Raw genomic sequence first — 15460 nt, 5'->3', positions numbered from 1 at the left:
AAACACAAGCTTTAAATGATACACAAAACAAGATGGACTTAACTGATATTTATAGGACATTCCATCCAAAAACAAAAGAATACACATTTTTCTCAAGTGCTCATGGAACATTCTCCAGGATAGATCATATCTTGGGTCACAAATCAAGCCTTGGTAAATTTAAGAAAATTGAAATTGTATCAAGTATCTTTTCCGACCACAATGCTATGAGACTAGGTATCAACTACAGGAAAAGATCTGTAAAAAATACAAACACATGGAGGCTAAACAATACACTACTTAATAACGAAGTGATCACTGAAGAAATCAAAGAGGAAATCAAAAAATACATAGAAACGAATGACAATGGAGACACGATGACCCAAAACCTATGGGATGCAGCAAAAGCACTTCTAAGAGGGAAGCTTATAGCAATACTATCCTACCTTAAGAAACAGGAAACATCTCGAATAAGCAACCTAACCTTGCACCTAAAGCAATTAGAGAAGGAAGAACTAAAAATCCCCAAAGTTAGCAGAAGGAAAGAAATCATAAAGATCAGGTCAGAAATAAATGAAAAAGAAATGAAGGAAATGATAGCAAAAATCAATAAAAATAAAAGCTGGTTCTTTGAGAAGATAAACGAAATTGATAAACCTTTAGCCAGACTCATCAAGAAAAAAAGGGAGAAGACTCAAATCAATCGAATTAGAAATGAAAAAGGAGAAGTAACAACTGACACTGCAGAAATACAAAAGAACATGATAGACTACTACAAGCAACTCTATGCCAATAAAAAGGACAACCTGGAAGAAATGGACAAATTATTAGAAATGCACAACCTGCCAAGACTGAATCAGGAAGAAATAGAAAATATGAACAGACCAATCACAAGCACTGAAATTGAAACTATGATTTAAAATCTTCCAACAAACAAAAGCCCAGGACCAGATGACTTCACAGGCGAATTCTATCAAACATTTAGAGAAGAGCTAACACCTATCCTTCTCAAACTCTTCCAAAATATAGCAGAGGGAGGAACACTCCCAAACTCATTCTACGAGGCCACCATCACCCTGATTCCAAAACCAGGCAAGGATGCCACAAAGAAAAAAAACTACAGGCCAATATCACTGATGAACATAGATGCTAAAATCCTCAACAAAATACTAGCAAACAGAATCCAGCAGCACATTAAGAGGATCATACACCATGATCAGGTGGGGTTTATTCCAGGAATGCAAGGATTCTTCAATATACGCAAATCAATCAATGTGATACACCATATTAACAAAGCGAAGGAGAAAAACCATATGGTCATCTCAATAGAGGCAGAGAAAGCTTTTGACAAAATTCAACACCCATTTATGATAAAAGCCCTCCAGAAAGTAGGCATAGAGGGAACTCTCCTCAACATAATAAAGGCCATATATGACAAACCCACAGCCAGCATCGTCCTCAATGGTGAAAAACTGAAAGCATTTCCACTAAGATCAGGAACAAGACAAGGTTGCCCACTCTCACCACTATTATTCAACATAGTTTTGGAAGTTTTAGCCACAACAATCAGAGAAGAAAAGGAAATAAAAGGAATCCAAATTGGAAAAGAAGAAGTAAAGCTGTCACTGTTTGCAGATGACATGATACTATACATAGAGAGTCCTAAAGATGCTACCAGAAAACTACTAGAGCTAATCAATGAATTTGGTAAAGTTGCAGGATACAAAATTAATGCACAGAAATCTCTGGCATTCCTATACACTAATGATGAAAAATCTGTAAGTGAAATCAAGAAAACACTCCCATTTACCACTGCAACAAAAAGAATAAAATATCTAGGAATAAACCTACCTAAGAAGACAAAAGACCTGTATGCAGAAAATTATAAGACACTGATGAAAGAAATTAAAGATGGTATCAACAGATGGAGAGATATACCATGTTCTTGGATTGGAAGAATCAACATTGTGAAAGTGACTCTACTTCCCAAAGCAATCTACATACTCAATGCAATCCCTATCAAACTACCACTGGCATTTTTAATGGAACTAGAACAAAAAATTTCACAATTCGTATGGAAACACAAAAGACCCCGAGTAGCCAAAGCAATCTTGAGAACGAAAAACGGAGCTGGAGGAATCAGGCTCCCTGACTTCAGACTATACTACAAAGCTACAGTAATCAAGACAGTATGGTACTGGCACAAAAACAGAGATATAGATCAATGGAACAGGATAGAAAGCCCAGAGATAAACCCACGCACATATGGTCACCTTATCTTTGATAAAGGAGGCAGGAATGTACAGTGGAGAAAGGGCAGCCTCTTCAATAAATGGTGCTGGGAAAACTGGACAGGTATATGTAAAAGTATGAGATTAGAACACTCCCTAACACCACACACAAAAATAAGCTCAAAATGGATTAAAGACCTAAATGTAAGGCCAGAAACTATCAAACTCTTAGAGGAAAATATAGGCAGAACATTCTATGACATAAATCACAGTAAGATCCTTTTTGACCCACCTCCTAGAGAAATGGAAATAAAAACAAAAATAAACAAATGGGACCTAATGAAACTTCAAAGCTTTTGCACAGCAAAGGAAACCATAAACAAGACCAAAAGACAACGCTCAGAATGGGAGAAAATATTTGTAAATGAATCAACGGACGAAGGATTAATCTCCAAAATTTACAAGCAGCTCATGTAGCTCAATAACAAAAAAACAAACAACCCAATCCAAAAATGGGCAGAAGTCATAAATAGACATTTCTCCAAAGAAGATATACAGATTGCCAACAAACACATGAAAGAATGCTCAACATCATTAATCATTAGAGAAATGCAAATCAAAACTACAAGGAGATATCATCTCACACCAGTCAGAATGACCATCATCAAAAAATCTAGAAACAATAAATGCTGGAGAGGGCATGGAGAAAAGGGAACACTCTTGCACTGCTGGTGGGAATGTGAATTGGTACAGCCACTATGGAGAACAGTATGGAGGTTCCTTAAAATCTACAAATAGAACTATCATATGACCCAGCAATCCCACTACTGGGCATATACCCTGAGAAAACCATAATTCAAAAAGAGTCATGTACCAAAATGTTCATTGCAGCTCTATTTACTATAGCCAGGACATGGAAGCGACCTAAGTGTCCTAAGATGATGGATAAAGAAGATGTGGCACATATATAAAATGGAATATTACTCAGCCATAAAAAGAAATGAAATTGAGTTATTTGTGGTGAGGTGGATGGACCTAGAGTCTGTCAGACAGAGTGAAGTAAGCCAGAAAGAGAAAGACAAATACCGTATGCTAACACATATATATGGAATATAAGGGGAAAAAAAGGTCATGGAGAACCTAGGGGTAAGACGGGAATAAAGACACAGACCTACTAGAGAATGGACTTGAGGATATGGGGAGGGAGAAGGGTAACCTGGGACAAAGTGAGAGAGTGGCATGGACATATACACTACTAAACGTAAAAGAGATAGCTAGTGGGAAGCAGCCACATAGCACAGGGAGATCAGCTCGGTGCTTTGTGACCACCTAGAGGGGTGGGATAGGGAGGGTGGGAGGAAGGGAGACGCAAGAGGGAAGAGATATGGGCACATATGTATATGTATAACTGATGTACTTTGTTATAAAGCAGAAGCTAACACACCATTGTAAAGCAATTACACTCCAATAAAGATGTAAAACAAACAAAAAAACCCACATGTTTAAACTTGTGAAATTATGATCTGTTTCTGGGGTTATCTTACATATAATTCATTGAAGATAACTTGCAGACCTATTTTCTCTTAAGGTCTCAGTAGGGCTATCTTGAAATTATATGAATTTTTTAAAAAAATAAATTTATTTATTTTATTTTTGGCTGTGTTGGGACTTCATTGCTGCACACGGGCTTTCTCTAGTTGCAGCGAGCGGTGGGCTACTCTTCGTTGCGGCGCGCAGGCTCTAGGCGCGTAGGCTTCAGTAGCTGTGGCACGCGGGCTCAATGATTGTGCAACGCGGGCTCAATGTTTGTGGCTCGCGGGCTGTAGAGTACAGGCTCAGTAGTTGTGGCGCACGGGTTTAGCTGCCCCGCGGCATGTGGGATCTTCCCAGACCAGGGCTCGAACCCGGGTCCCCTGCATTGGCAGGCGGATTCGTAACCACTGCACCACCAGGGAAGCCCCTGTATGGCTTTTCAAGCGTCAAAAGTAGAATGGTTAAGTGTACGCAAGGTTAGGATCACAACTTACAAATCAGACAGCTCTTTGATTCAAACCCGTTTCACATCTCCTAGCTGTGCACTACTCTGCGAGTTACATAACCTTTCTGTGCCTCAGTTTCTACATAAATAGGATGGTAATGATAACGGTACTTCTGGCTTCAGTTTATTTTATTCAGTTTATTTAATTCAATAAAAAATTTATAGAGGCTTTTAGCAGTGTCTGGCACAGCATAAGATCTCAATAAATGTTAGTTGCTACTGCCTGCCACTGCTTTTACTATTAATTTTGTATTACTGTGAATAAGCTTTTATTTTTCTCTACTATTGGTTCAGCACGTTGAGGTAATTGAACTCGACACAGAGAAAAACCCACCAAATACCACCTTATATTCCTATAGTAGGTTCTGGTTAACAGCTTTGTTCTAACCTGACTGCATTTTGAGCCCTTTGAGGTTTTGCAAGGAAAATGACGTCACAATATTTCATCAGTCACGTTTCTTAGTTGCAAGGAAAAAGAGAATTAAAAGTAGACTCCGGCTGATAGAAGCAGAATAGGAATTTATTGAAAGGATGTTGGGAAATTCACAAGTTCTTAACCTGTTGTTTGCTTTGTTTTGAGAGAGGGACATAAAATAAACAGCTTCATGGAAAACACCCAATGAGCCCAGGAAGAGTCTTGGGGGCTAATAGATATTTGCTTTTTCTATGTTCTATTTTTATCCTTTATGAAACCATATGTAACCATGCTTCCAAAAATATGCTTCTGATGCAGTGAGTAAATCTTTTTCTTACCTTGTCTACTTAGAGAGTGACAGACGTCACCTAGTTGCTATGCTGTGTTCTACTATTCTAGCAACTGTGACTGGCTTTCTTTATTGACAATAATCAATGGCTTTGACAGATAGAAAGGCGAGGATATTGTTGCATATTTTGATGCATATTGACAGCATGGTTCAGAATGGCTGTCCCTGTCGGTTTCTGCTCTTTGATTTTTTTCTACCTAGGACCCCAGGGAAAGTTCTTAGGGTCTTTAATACTGAAACGCCCCAAGTGTAAAGGGCAGCAGAGACCGGGAACTTGTCTGTTTTTCATCCACTGATGAATTTTATATTTTAACTCTTCATTTTAATCTGGTATAGTTTCAAAAGAGTTTTAAAATTTGGAAAGATTCACTTGGACTTGGGTGCATGCTTCCTTGGCAATAAGAAAATGTTTGGGTTGACAACTATGTCACAGCCACACTTTTTTCTCATATAATTCCAAGTGATTTTAAAACTTTATTAATGTATATTATAAATTACTAAAATTATCTGGCCTCAGTAGACAGTTAAAGGACACAGGGAATTTTCATGAAATTCATTACATGTACCCAGAATTTCCATCATTACTGCTGTCTAAATAAGTACAAACATTATTTACTAGAACCTGCTATTTTATAAAAGGCTTTTCTTTAGAGAGAGAAGATGAGAGTCACATTTGTATCTTGTCCACACTTAAGCTGCCCTCTCTCCTCACAGCAGAAAATAGTCTGTTGTGCTAAATAATTTGAAATACCATTTCGTTAATAGGTAATTAAAATGTGTAGCTAAGGGGCCTCCTGAGACTTTCAGCTAAAGCTACACACTGTCATTTAAATGACTCCCTCTGCTCAGGCAGTTGCCAATCCAGGGGAAAGATCCTGAAACTGGATCCATGGGCAGGTAGAACTTCAAGGCCTCGGACTATCCTCCAAATTGGGTTAGCTTGGATCCTCGGTGAGACAGAGGGACCCTCAAACCATAGCAGGAACTTCTGCTTCTTTGAGCTGCGACCAAGAATGCAAGTCAATACAAAATACAAAACACACAAAACAATGGAGTGGCTTCCCAAGACCACAGCCGTCGCTTCTAGTCTTTGAAAGGGGTTTATTGCCCAGCTGGGTTGATGTAGTACCTCAGCTTCCTTGCTTAACGCCTCCTGACAACTTGCTTGACATCTCAAAGAGTTTCTTAAAATATTCTTAAACCTTTGGCATCCCTTCCTGCCCTGGGCCTCATGAATAAAACATTTATCCAGTCAGCAGCTTTGGCAGAAAGGAAAAGCCAAGTTCCATCCATCAACGTCATGGGCTGAATTTCCCAGTGACTGCAGATCCTTTAGTAACTGCTTCTTTATGATGATATTGGTAAATAGTCCAATACTGCCAGTATCTGTTTTTTGGTAAGCCTTCTTTTTCTAGCCTGGTAACATACCACCACTATGTGGAAATGACGAGTGGCCTTGGTGATCCCAACCGCGTTGTTTCCATTTGCAGTCTGTAGTAGTTTCCTAGGGCTGCCATAACAACGCACTACAAACTGAGTAGCTTAAGAACAAAAACACATATCTCACAGTTCCGGAGACTAAAAGTCTGAGATCAAGGTATTGGCAGGGTTGGTTCCTTCTAAGGGCCGTCAGGGAGAATCTATTCCATGTCCCTTACCTAGCTTTTGGTGGTATGCCGGTAAGCTTTGACATTTCTTGGCTTACAGAAGCATAGCCCTGATTTCTGCCTTCATTTTCACGTGGCATTCTCCCTGTGTGTATGCCTTCCAAATTTCCCCTTCTTACAAGGTCATCAGTCATATTGGATTAGGGACCCACCATACACCAGTATGACCGCAACATATTACATCTACAAGGATCTGATCTCTAAATAAGGTCACATTCTGAGGTACTGGGGGCTAGGGCTTCAACATATAAATTTTGGGAGGTCACAAATTCAACTTACACCTTTTCCAAAGTCTTTTTTTCCCAACATCCCGTTGATTGCATGGAGATCAACCAAATCTACTCAGAAAAGACTAATAAGGATTTGTTTTCCTTAAACAGGCCAAATCAAGTCTGGGGTTCATATATAGAATCTGATTCACTTGCCATAAGAATCGATTTATTATCATGCTGTTTTGTGAGGCCAAAGAGTAAAGCAATTTTGGTGGAAAGTAAAGTCAGTCATGTACGCTTTCAAAACCCCATATTTGAATATGTAGAAAATACAATTTCTTCTCAGATTTCTACAGAAGAAAGACATAAAACTAAAAACTTTTCAGAATTCGGTTGGAGTGGTAAAAGGGGAAGCGCTAGCTTATTACATGAAGAGTCACAGGATCCATATAATTATTAATAATCCTAGATGATTTTACTAGCTAGTAAACCAAGATAGTATCATATTTTCAGATTTCCTTATGCACCAGGTCCCCTCTAAATACTCAAACATGCAAAAAGAAAATATGTCCTCAGTGAGCACAGAGAATCCATCTTGATCCTAAAGAATAAAGTTGATTCATGGTGAAGACAATTTCACTCAACAGGTTCTAATTTTATATTAGCTCTGAAAAAAATTTCCTAGTCTATCCAGAATAAAAACACACTTCTGATAGCCTCTTCCATGACGTTAATCTCAGCATAGATGTATATTTTTTTCACATACCCACGAAGTAAATATATGTGGTGAGTATATCACTACAAATTTGAGATGCTTTAGCATGAGCTTCTGTGTACAAATGCAAAGAAAATACAATTCAGTTCAATAAAAAAATGAATCAAATTGAGGAGAAAAACTTCTTAGTGATGTATAGACAAAATACCATCACAGAGTTCACTTCTCTTGAAGGCGTGTTGCCTCAGTTTGTATGCAGCCAGGCGCCACCTCATTATGTACACCCTTCAATTCTCATGCAATGCGCAGCATGCATGCTCTCTCTCTCTCTCTCTCTCTCTCCCTTCCCCCCTTCACACACACACACACACACACACACACACACACACACACACAGAGCCATAGGCTTTTCCCATAAAGAATAACCAAATCCAAACAAACCCTCTGACTAACCTTCCCTCCTGTCATTTTCTCCTAATTCCAGCAAAGCTACTAGGAAAATAAAACGCTTCCACAACATAATTCTTTTCTATACCTGCCGTGGATCCTGTTAATGAAACATTTTAGGAATTTGTATGACTGTTAATTCTGCCCTGAAGATCCATCAGTGGACATCGGTTTGTAAACATCACTGGAGCTCCTTCAGAGTCCCTGGCACTCCCTCTCACCCACAGTACTCTCAGTGTAAGTATTGAGAGAAAACATTTTTGTGGTTGCTTTCGTTATATTCGCTTAAGAAGAAAAGAATCATCTCCTTAAATAATGTTTGGTTTTAGTCTTATAAAACACCCTTTCAACCACATTTGACTAACTCTCTCCAGTTGAAAATCATATATGATATAGACAGTAGTATACACCTGAATACAAAAGATGTGTATGGTCATTAGAGACATAATATAGAAAGTGGTACAATCCATCTCTTACTTGCAAAGATGCTCCTTGCCTTTCTTTTGCACGTTTTGTAGTTAGGTTCAAATTATGCATCTGGGAAGCCAGAAAGAACAATGACTAAGAATAACCTTCACAGAATAGGCTCAGGGATTATTTTCTTGCTCAGTTGGGGTTTTATTTCCAGGTAACTTTTCTGATGAGTGGGGAACTTTCTCAGAAGACCTTCCAGTTTGCACTCTCAACACTGTGACATTTTTATGTACCCCTTTTAATGCCTCATTAATTTCATTACCACTTGATTTCCTCAGCAAGCAACAGTTACAGCCCCAGTTCTCAGTGTCCTAGTGAAAATAAAAAGATTTAATTGTTTAAGCCCTACTTCCCAAGCCTTGCTTATTGCTGGTCTACAGGAGGTGGATGCAGCAAGAATTTTGCTAAGTCTTGTTACCAGTCCAACTGCGTACTGCTTCCTCTCCTCCAAGAGCTGGACCAGGTTTTCTGGAGATCACAGAGAGTTCTAAATATAGGCCATTAGCCAGTGTCAATGCAAGCTGCGGCCTGTTGCATGTACCACAGGGGTAGGAGTGCTCCATAGCGAGCTCTTGCAAATTCTCAGAGGCCAGCATAGGAGAAACATGTGAACCCCTCCCAGGTTCAAAGGCTTCGAGGCTCTGAACTTGGAAGATGTATTCAGGCAAGTTGGGCACTCAAAGCTCTGCTCAGAGAATAGGAAATGCCTCAGAAACAGCCACCCACCTTCCTAGAGAAGCTTCCATAGGTCTGAATTGACAAGAAATTTTGCAGATAAAGATAAAACAAACATTAGCACAGAGAAGCCTCCCTAGTTCATTGTTAACCCCAGTCAGAATATGTCAGGTCCCTGAAACATAAGTATCTTTAATAAAAGCTACATGTGCTTTTTTCAGTGTCTCCCCAGCTTTATCCTGAGGCCAGGGGGACTAGGCCTCCTGTCACAGCAGAGAAAATGCTATATTACGGATTGGAAGAGAGCCCAGGTGCGAGGAAAAGGAAGCATCCCTGTGAACTGGGGTAGTGACTCAGGGAAAGGAATGCCACTCTCTCAGTCACCCTCACTCCACCGCATCCGGCAAAGTTCTCGATACATGAGGAGGAACTACAGAAAAGCCTAGCTCTTTCCCCCGTGGTGGCTTTGCTCATACAGTTCCTGGTGCCAAAACATTATTGTTCAGGCTTTCACAAGGCTGGCTCCTTCTCATGTGTCAGCTTTCAGCTCAATGCCAGCTCCTTAAAAGGGTCTTTCCTCACTGTTCTGTTATATAACTTCTCTCTACTACTGCCCATCCCAGCAACCCCGTTCCTACCCTTCACTGATGTCATCACAGCCTCTGCTTGTCTTATTTATAATCTGCTTCTGTACTGGACCAAATGCCCCTGAGGGCAGAGACTGTGTATTGATGTTACCAGGACAACTCCTAGCACATACTAGATGCACAAGAAAGGGCGGCTGAATGTGTTCTAGAGCAGCACTGTCCAATAGAACTTTCTGGGATGATGGAACTGATCTGGATGAGGTTCTGTCCAACGTGGTAGCCACTAGCCCAACGTGGCTACTGAGCAATTGAAACATGGCTAGTGCGAATGAGAAACTAAATTTTAAATTTAACTTAATTTTAATTAGTTTAAATTTAAATAGCCACATGTAGTATTGGCTGACATATTGGAGCAGTTTTAGGACAACCCCCTCAGGCCACTGAAGGGTACACAGCTATTCCCAAGAGCGAATCTGACTCAAAGAGAAGGAGCTACCTTGAGCCCGAGCTTGGTATTTTTGTGAGCTACTTAACCACACCTATGCAGCCTGGAAATCACCATTATTAACCTTAATAATGTTTTTCCTGGGTAAAGAATATGACATATGTTATGAAAACAGATAATGTGGATCAAATTTCCAATAAAATCAGTTACCATTTCTCTAATTCATTTTGTTGATGAACTCTGCATACAACATTCAAGCGTCTTTAAAAACAATAAGAAAGGCAATAACTTAAGCTAATTCCCAAGGATTTGTTCAACCAAAATAACAGTGAACCAGAATAGGTGTCTTATTGATTCAATGGGCTGTGGCCTTTGAGGGCAGAGACTGTGTCTGCTAGCTCTACGGTATGTTTATCTCCAGGAACCGGACACTGCTGGCATGGAGAAGGCACTCAGTAATATTGTTTGAATGCACAAATAAATCCTGTAGAGTCGTTCTGTTCAACTACTCAGGTTTATTTATTTTTCTTATTTTCTTTTCCTACTCACTGTACTTATTTTCTCAACTGAAACTAAAAAAGGACGGATGGGGAAAGGCAGGTTGTACAATTAAAAGGACTAATTTTCCCAGATATTCAAGTTTCTCAGATAGAGTAGCCCAAACGATAAGGTCAGTAACAAGAGACTAAGAGAGCACAGGCCCAGGCGAGGTCCAGATTCTCACCATGTCCAAGCACCAAAGGCGGTTGGAGTGGGCACAGAAGGTCCCGCTGGCCGGTGTTACTTTCACCCAGCTACCAGCAAGAACAGACAACTGGCTGGCCCCAAAGGCGTGTTCTCTCCAAACAATACCATGGGAATGCCAAGGAAGGGAAAACTAGGACTCAATGTAATTGGCAAATAAGAAACCAGGCACGTTCTTCATAAACCTGATCTGAATTAGTCACACTTGAGGTTTGCAGCTCTCTCTCAAAAGACACAGATCCCACCACCTCCTCTCACTTCTACAACAGAGAATCACATGACTTTCCTCTTTCCTTTAGGCTCCTATCTTGCAGATGGATCCAGATATAGTTCTAATTTCAAAGTGGCAGCTCCAGCAAATAATTTCCACAAGAACTAACACCCTTTCCGTTTCTTTACGCCTCTTCCTCTTCCCTCCTTTTTCTCCTTCGCTCCCCCACCCCCCACTTCTCTCTGATACAGTGGATCACAGTCAGAATTTCCTCTCTTTGATCTAGTTAGAAAGAGTCCCATTGCCTCAATACTGACAGCGGCTGCAGCTGGATCGCCCCAGGCCAGAAATCCTTTGTCTGCAACAAAGGAACAAAAAGTCTGCCTCTCACCATTTCCCCACTGATGCCTGTCTCCTGCCTCTCAACTGGAAATCTAACTCACAGGCATTTACATCATGAGGTTTGTTTTTATAAGTTATAGCAAAAGGCAAAAATGAGCATGGTTCTCTGGCTACAGGGAAGATTTCCCGGTGCCTAATTTGTTAGGCATGACATTTCTGTTAATGCCCTTGTATTAAAACTGCAGGCCCATACTTTAATTTTGCCATAATATCACATCGTGCCACTTAATAAGAGAGAGCCATCAAGAACTGTTACCGAAAAGACATTATGGAACTTTATGTGACTAAGTTGTATACTGACTCTTGGTCAGTGTTTCAAAATAGTTTCATTAAGACTATGTAGAAAGAAGGAAGGGAGGGAGGGAGGGAAAAAGGAACACATGGGCCCTTAGAGTAGGAACTCCTGAAAAAGAGGGAGTAACAATGTATTTGTTCTTCATGCTGCAATTTATCATCCATTCCGTTTGGCACGGCCTCATTTTTTTAATGAATAATATGAACTCTCTTGTTCTACTGGGTCAGGTATTGTTATGCACCAACCAACTCAGAATCCTGCTGTGCCCAGCACCCTGTTCCGGAAAATAGATGTTAACATTGACGCCCCCTTTCTGCTGAATGACAAACTTCCACAAAGCATGAAGTAAGGTCTGTTCCAATCTGTTCAGTAGTCATGATGGGGTGTCAGAGCATCTGTGACACCTGTTGGGGTTCAGGGCGGGCTGCCCCAACATGTGCCTCAGTGGCATATTGAATTTTTTGAATTAAAGTTACTTAAGACACGGCCAGCGCAAGAGGGAGACCCTGACCCTCCTTTCTGTCTGCCTGAAAGCAGGAAATAAATGTCTTATGTGAAAGGTACACTCCCTGCGTCTGGAGGCAAAAAAGGAGGACACCCTTATCTCCAGAGACAGGGGATTCAGAATCCAAGAAGCCTGTATAAACAGACCTTGTTACTTTAATTCACTACCCCAAGCCCAAACTCTGTTTAGATTCTTCACTAATTGGGCACCCAACACCTAAGTTTCTTTGTCCTGTCAGTTCCTCTTAAATGTATTGTTTCTTGGTTGAAAAAGTATAAAAGCTGCCTGTGTCAGCCACTTCTTAGGTCTCATTTCTATGAGACCTCTGTATGCACAATTAAAATTTGTTTCTTTTTCTCCTGTTAATCGGTCTTGTATAGTTTATCCACAAAAACTCAAGAGGGATAGAGGGAGAAATTTCCCCCTCCCCAACCCACCACACCCAAGAAAATATTAACTTCACATGTGACAGGACAGTAATGAAAATCACACGCAGTTCTTTGCCTCTTTGCCTGTTTTTATGTTTAATCAGAAACAGAAGAAAAAGATAAAACATGCCAGATTTTAGACATATATGAGGTGCTAATTTATAGAAAACAGTATGCATAAGAAACACATGTCTTTATACTCAGATTCTGGAGAAGACAATGTGGGCATCGTAAGAAAATGCAGCAGTTAACAGAACCCCCTTTCACGTGGTAAGGACCTTCTCCAAGACCATGAAGACCACCTTCTCCTAGACTTGGCTGGAATTGTACCACGGGTACTACAGGTATTTCCAAATCCTTCAAAAGCTTTTTGGTTACAAAGGAGAGAGCAATTCTTTGCGTAGCACAAAGTGGTTCTCTGTCTCTCCAATTCTCCGACCTAGCAAAAATTCCTGTCAACTGTCTGCCCAGTTGAGGGATACTGATTCTCCTGTTGCCATGGCAACACATTAGTTGTCAGGTCTCTGTGTCTCTTATACTCAATGCCTAATCTGTTCCTCCTGGCTTTTGGATTTTGACACTTCCTAAGCCTTAATTAGTTTATTTGATGGGACCTGCACATCTTATTTTTATACTTAGTAGTATTGAAATACTAAGTAGCTATTGAAAACATAGTCATCCAGAGAACAGATCACAGAGGTAAAAATCGGTGTGCTGTCAGGCCGACCAGAGATGACACAGAACGAGAGTAAAGTGGGAGGCACAGGCTCTGCCTGCTGCTCCTCAGATACTGGGGAAAATCAAAACAATTTTTGCTATCTGTCATGTAACACAGTGGGAAAATTACGGAGCTGTTCGTTCCGACGTTTGAGGAACATTCTGCCACTGTGATTAGATCACAGTAATATTACCTAGTCACTAAAGGTTTGGATCAATGCTTTTTAATACTTTTTCTTCACAGACAAGCTCTGTCTTTGCTTATTTTTCAGTGGGAATGTCTGCTAAGCGATTCACTTAGAGATAAGTATTTCACACAGGTAAAGCCCTCAGGATAGGAGCCACAGTACAGCTGATAACTTAGTTAAGTTCAGAAAGTTAACAACAAAAGAAAGCAAGGAACGAAGTTTCATAAAGGATTATTATCCAGAATAAACAGTTACTCTAGAGCAGCAATTCTTAAAGTGTGGTCCACAGAACCCTTGGGTGGGGTGGAAGGCTTGGGGTGCAAAGAGCCTTTTAGGGAAGCGAACAGGTCAAAACTAATTGTCATGATAAACCTAAGACGTTATTGCCTTTTTTACTCTTAACCTATACACTGACGGCACGAGAGTAAACGTGGTAAAACTCCTAAGTGGCTTAACACAGAACAAGGCAATCTCTCTGTCTTTGTCTCTTTCTCTCTTTCATTCCCCTCCCCACTTCTCTCCCCTTCTCTCCCTTTTTTCTCCCTCCCTCCTTCCCTCTCTCTCTCTCTCTCTCTCACACACACACACACACACCTGCACAAGTAGGAGGAAGAGGAAAAACAGGAAGAGGAGGTTACGTTTTAAAATGTCCCTGCTAAGGGAGTTTTTAAAAATTAAGTCTAATAAACTGTGGCCCTTGAGTACACATCTTTTTAATATTCTGTATGGCAAAATGAGAAAGTTGCATAAAACCCTTCTGTTATCACTGAAGCAGAACGGGTTGTCTCAAGGAAAAGCATTTGCACGACTCTTTGAGTGGAGAGCGGAACTAACCATTTTTCTTGGTGGAACACAATTTTTGTTTGAAAGAACAATGGACAAGCAATAGTACTGACACTTGAGTATCTGGCAGACATTTTTTCTAAATTGAATAAAGCACAACTGCCGTTTCCACAGAACAACTTGCAGCATAGGTTGCCAATGATAAAATGTGAGCTTCTAAGCAAAATTCAGATTTTTGGAAAAATTGTATCTGTAAACTTAAAAGATCTCCAATACATAAAGATTTTCTTTTCTGATAAGATAAATGGTGATATTAATGAATATAATTTTAAAATATTGTACATTGAAATGTGTCAACATTTGGAAGATCTGAACCAATATTTTCCAAATAATCAGTGAATGATGTTACAAAATCTTTCATGGGTAAAAGACCCATTTAAAGTAAAAGAAAGATCAATAGATTGTAACGTAACAAAACATAAAACATTAATTCTTTTGGTTTCAGATTTCATACTGCAACTAGCTTTAGAAAGACTACCACTTGTCAAGTTTGGGTATATTGTCAAAGAAGAATACCCACAATTATCTAAAAGAGGACATTAAGATATCCATCTCTTTTACAGCTACACATCTGTGTGAGACCAGATTTCCTTTACACCTCAAACGAAACAAACATATCAAAACAAATTGAATGCAGAAACAGATAAGAGACTCCATCTGTCTTCTATGAAGCTATACATTAAAAAGTTTTGCGAAACTGTAAAATAATGCCTCTCTTTTCACTAATTTCTTTTTGTTTTGGAAAATGTAGCTATTGTTCATAAAAGCATTTAGTTACTACATAATGAGTTTATTACTGTTATTTTTAAAGTAGATAAATACATAAATTAATTTTTTTTGTATTTTCAAGTTATAACACAGTAAATATGTAAACAAAGCCCTCTGGAGTCTGC

This window comes from Monodon monoceros, unplaced genomic scaffold (genome assembly GCF_005190385.1).
Source record: "Monodon monoceros isolate NGI ecotype Baffin Bay Population unplaced genomic scaffold, NGI_Narwhal_1 Super_Scaffold_3, whole genome shotgun sequence".
In the NCBI taxonomy this organism is placed as follows: Eukaryota; Metazoa; Chordata; class Mammalia; order Artiodactyla; family Monodontidae; genus Monodon; species Monodon monoceros.
The sequence above is the reverse complement of the archived record's forward strand: the minus strand, read 5'-3'. Positions refer to the sequence as shown.